Below are 5,311 nucleotides of genomic sequence, written 5' to 3'. Positions count from 1 at the left end.
CATCTTCTTTTTAGGCTCCTCCTTTACTGAAACTACTTTTTCATTATGGATACCGTGGTTTCTTCTCTCAGAGTTGCTTGCACTCTGATGGTAGAACCAGAATAGGAAATTAAATGTAAATCTTCTGCTTTGGCATCATGGACAAAGCCGGGTCCACCAGGTCTGGCTATGTTTAATAGTGGCTAACAGGCTTCATAAGGTAGAAAAAGGAAGGACAACATATGCATCAAAACATCAATCTCTTATGAAACGTGTATTCCTATTGCTGTTCTTAGTAAGTGAAACTTCGAACAAATCTGTGGATTTTGAGAGGAAATTGAGTTAAAATACTTCCTTTATGGTGCTTAAGCCTGACAGGGAATCCAAGGTTGTAAAGCTCCTCGGAAGAAAATGCTACCATACTCGTAGTAAAATCATACAGGAAACAAGCTGCCCCTTCAACTGACTCTGCCTTCCAGCCTGCTCATCTTCGAGCACCACAGGGCATTTTCCAAGAGAGTTAAACACAGTTTTATAGCTGGGTCTTCTGATTTACATGCAATCATGATCTTGGTGACAAATTAAATCCCAAACTTGGTGGCCATTTTTACCTAGTTTCCAAATGTACTGGTTTTTAACTGCAGAATAAGATCTTCCTTCCCTAACCCTCCTCCTGTTTCCCTGTTTCTTTTTTCGAATTTGAAATAACCTCCACTATTTCCACAATAACAATAATACTATGGAGCATTTGGCAACAAGGGAAAAGCTTAAAATTAACAGCAATGGAGTATCTTTGGACTATAGTCCAGCAGACCACATGCTTAGCCATTTTGTAAACCAATTAAATCAAAGCAATCCAGCTAAACTTACTTCAAACAGTAGATGTCCATAAACTCAGAGCATTTTGACAAAAGCCAAGCCACTCAGAAATACACATGCAGTCGGTCTAGAGGACTCAAAATTACTGAGCAGTGGTAGAGCTGGCTGTAACATTACTAGCAAGGTAACCTCTTCCAGCTACCAGAGGAACACATGTTACTTTGGTCTGCAGAAACAGCAGCAAAATAAAATGGAACAAAATCAGAAACTGGGAACACTGGGAAAAGATCTGAAGTGGCAAAGTGCCACACAAAAAACAGACCAAGTGTTTGAGCCTCAAGGTAGAGCATCTCACGCCACACCAGGATCTATGATTTCAGGGTGCGACATTTGCAAAAGCTTGGAAAACTCAGACTCTGTGTTTATGATTTGAGAAATGAAGCAATTATTTCAGATTCCGTCTGTAATAGGTAACAGGAAAATAGCTGCAATTCAAATTCTGAACAACCACTGTCAATGCAAAAGGTATGCAAAGAGAGCAAGCATCAGAAAGGAAAAGGTAAAGGCAGAATGCTTTCATCCTGGTTTGCTGTCCATACTTCTACAATCAACCATTTCCAAAAGAGAAGGAACTCAAGGGAGAATTAAATCCTGAAGAGCAATGGTTTAAGAACAATGCCTTGTTAATCCAGCCCTTTACAAAGTATACAGGCATGCAATTATCATTTTCTTATTTTTGGCACACTGTCTGTATTTGACAAGCACTGTTAATGGTTTATTCCAGATCGCATTAACAAGGACCTTCCCAGTTTCCCCTGGAGCTCAGAAAGGGGCTGGCTGCCAAGACAAGAAGGATGCTGGACACATAATTACCTGCCTTTACGAACTGATCTGCACCTTCAGTATCTACTTCTTTAAAGTTATGGCCCTGTTTTAGAACCAGAGCAGATATTGACTACTTATGACTATACAGGCTAAGACACTTTATCAGTTGAAAAACATGTGTTTGCCCGTATCATCACAAAATGGCCATTGTGTTATGTCTAATTTAACAAATAGATCTACTGCCAAACATGGAGGAAGAAACAAAGCAAGTTGAAAATCCAGTCTGTATAGTACTTGAGAACCACCACTCTAGTGCCTTTTCTTAATAAGGTGCTACATGACTAAAAAAAACACCAACCATAAACCAACCACACAAATCCCTGAAAACCTTCTGGTATGAAAACAGCTACTGTGCTGTTCTGTTAATGGACTCAGAAGTTCCTCAGACAGAGAAACAAGTATCTTTCGTGCATTCAGAACGGATTCAAGTATAAAGCAAATTGGTTTATTCTAGGATTGTTTAGTAATTCAGTTAGCATTTCATCTATTTACTTCATTGGTATCTATTAGGGAATACAGAATTCAAGTTCCTCTACTTCTGAGTTTCAAAGATGAGTTTTGAGAGTCTTTATATTTACCTGATGATCCTCTGAGCCGCATACTGATGAAGTGAGCGGAACTGTGCTGACATATTTGCTAAGGCTGCCAGACAATTTGTATGAAGGTATTTGTCCTGTCAGAAAGAAGAGGAAAGAAAAAACCTACATCAAGCTGTTCTTTTGATACACACTGACACCTATTGCAGGAATCATTCAAAAGACTGAGTAATACATGTTGCTTTAAAGGACACAGTCAAAAGCATCCAGCAGAAATGCAAAGTGTATATACTTGGTCATGTTTTAAATGGTTGTCTTAAATTGTAAGGCTTGCAAAAGAATGATTGTTTCATTCAGATTTTGGAATGTATATGTCTGTATGGATATATATATATACATTTCGTTAGCAATGTTATTTACAATGACATCATAGATACAACAAATAATGAGAAACATTCTCATCCTCCCCCTTTCTCTCTCTCCCTTTTGTAGTCTTATCCTAAAATTTTCTGCTTCACAGCTCATCTCACTGTTAACTCTTTCAAAGCATTCTATCTATCCCACAACTATAACCATATGATACTTCAGAGATCTGGTGCCCTTGTTAGCACCCCCGAAACCGTTTGTCCAGATAAGCATTTAAATATGGCCCTAGTGAAGTCAAGGGTTTGCAGAGAACCAAACTTTTCACTTACGCAATCCAATAGGGGATTATTTCCCTACTCAAATCTAAAATATACATAACATGACAGATTCCAAATCCTACAAATGTATGTCAAGAATGGCATTGTTTCCCACAGTTTCTTTCGATCATAAGTTTTGATCCTGAACTCTTCCAATTTAAAATATATTTAAACATTTTTTGCTACTTTTCAATGTAAAAACTTCCATGCCTTCAATTGCTAAATATACTCAGAATGTAGGATACCATGCTTATATATTTGAGATAAGTTATAGAACCAAATACTAGAAAAATGCATGAAAGCAATCTGATAAGATGCTATAAAGTTGAAACAGTTCTGTTTGCTAGAGCTCAAAAAACTTTTACGGCCCAGTCACTGTCCTACTTCATAGAACACTAACAACAAGTAGAGCTGAACTTCCTACCTTCTGAGTAACTTGAGAGGCAAACAACCTATAGGAATCATTTCTTCTCATAAAACTAAGGAACTTTTCTTCTCATCTGAAGATGAGTGCAGTGTCTGAATTACGTTCTTTAGAGAACCCTATTCACGGAACTGGATGATGATACAGAAACGGTGTTACAAGTTCAGAACCACTTAACATTGTGCTTAGTTAATATGGCAGATCTATCCATTTCCTTCCCTCCTGTAAATTCAAATGACAACTGGTTGCAACAGAATGAAGAAAATCCCACATCCTGTTTGAAACTGAATTGATGCCGTTGAAGTTAGAAATGCGCATGATGTGTGTAAGCGCTACACATAACTCTTACCCTTGTCCGTGTCATGTTGTACTGGATGGTTCTTATCACAACTAATATCAGGAGACTCCCAAGTGAGATCTCTGTTAAAACACGCTCAGCATACCAGGTGATATTTTTCAATATCTGAAAAACAAGAACAGAATTCTTCAGCACCCAGGTCTGAATAAGAACACCAAAAGCTGTTTGCACTCTCATATTCCTTATGAGAGGCAAATTAGCTTCCAGACTCAAACATGAGAAAATCTACTGTATTCTAAAGCATGATTTGAAAAATAGTAACAAAGAAAAAGAACAAAAAAGACAGACCTCTTCAGTACTATCACTTCACAGATCTCATCAACTTTATCATCAGTCAAGTGGAAACACACTGTGTAGAAAGATGATTCAACTTGGCATTTCCCTAATTTCTATGCCCTGTGCCACCACACGGCTGTATTCTTTTTGATCTTACCCTTCACACTTTATAAAGTCTCCAGTCTCACCCCAGACATGTGAATAACATTGCCAATTCCTTCCTATTTTCCCTCATTACCAACTGGGCAAGAGGCAGCACGTACAATCCCTGACTGATCGGCAAGAGCACACATGCTGAAGGTCACGGGGCAGATCAACAGGTTAACTGTTGACTTCACACTGAAGCCTTTCTCCTGCCAGATGTGATGTCTCTTCCCTTAATAGGCTAGTGAAAGTCATCAGCTAGGTTAAGAGCTGCATATCTTTCAGTGCTCTACACCATCAGGGTAGATGAAGTTTGCCACCATTTCTGAGTTTACAACAGAATGAGAATCAATCCGCTCTCTCCTATCAGAATACTCATCCAATCAACCAACAGCGATAGAGCAAAAAATCCCTGCCTTAAAGAACTGGTAAAAATGAGTCAACAGGAACTCAACTAGTGGAGAAGACCCTCTATAATGTCGGGCTTGTTCTGGGTCAAAACAAAGATTTGCTTAACAAGGACTATTTAACATAACGCTATAATTCCATATAACTTAATTTTTGATATATTAAAATTGTGTTTCATTGAAACTTCACAGTCAAAGAAAATAATATAGATGTATTTAAAAAATCTAAACCCTATCAACCTCAACAATCAACTTCACTAAACCCTTTATTAACTCTTAAAAAATTACATGAAAACACTTCTGACCATACCCCTTCTTGCTCCTTCTCCTTTGGATGAGTAAAAAAATTGTGGCACTTCAATTTATATAATTTATGCTTTTAGAATTCCCTCTTCCTCCCACTAACAAGGTCTCACAGCAAAACCTCTTTAAGAGAGAGGATGCAGAAGTAGTAACTGAACTCCTATGAGGAGATAGGAAGAGCTGAATGCTGAATGACTTGTGGATGGCGAAAGGGAAAGGCAATGCTAGGAACTACTTCAAGTTGCTGCTGATTTTATACTGCTTACTCCTTCTAAGACATACACAGTCATATAAACTCTGATGGAAAGAATCACAATCGTATTTGCGAAAAAGAAGGTTTATCTGGAAAGCAAAATTAAAATAATATATTAATTTAGTGAAATTCTGAAATATTTTAAAAAGGCACTTTTAGAATCTAAAGCCTCATACAGTTACCTAAAAAAAAAAAAAATAAAAAAAAAATCTATGCAATGGTGTCTACACAGGCTTCTGAAGGA

At 37.7% G+C, this 5,311-nt stretch overlaps 1 long non-coding RNA gene across 1 annotated transcript; it reads right to left on the bottom strand.

Moving 5' to 3' along the window:
- Positions 1-2,114: 2,114 nt before the first annotated feature.
- LOC133208727 (uncharacterized) lies at positions 2,115-5,049 on the bottom strand. Its single transcript, XR_009724502.1, has 2 exons — positions 3,676-5,049; positions 2,115-2,356 (listed from the first exon to the last, which is right to left on the bottom strand). It is a non-coding gene; the product is annotated as an uncharacterized LOC133208727 (long non-coding RNA).
- Between the last annotated feature and the right edge of the window lie 262 nt (positions 5,050-5,311).

Source organism: Neopsephotus bourkii, unplaced genomic scaffold (assembly GCF_033783945.1).
Source record: "Neopsephotus bourkii isolate Nb327-2 ecotype Australia unplaced genomic scaffold, CSIRO-AGI_Nbou_v1 NB_278, whole genome shotgun sequence".
Classification (NCBI taxonomy): Eukaryota; Metazoa; Chordata; class Aves; order Psittaciformes; family Psittacidae; genus Neopsephotus; species Neopsephotus bourkii.
This window is presented reverse-complemented; position numbering and strand designations above follow the sequence as displayed.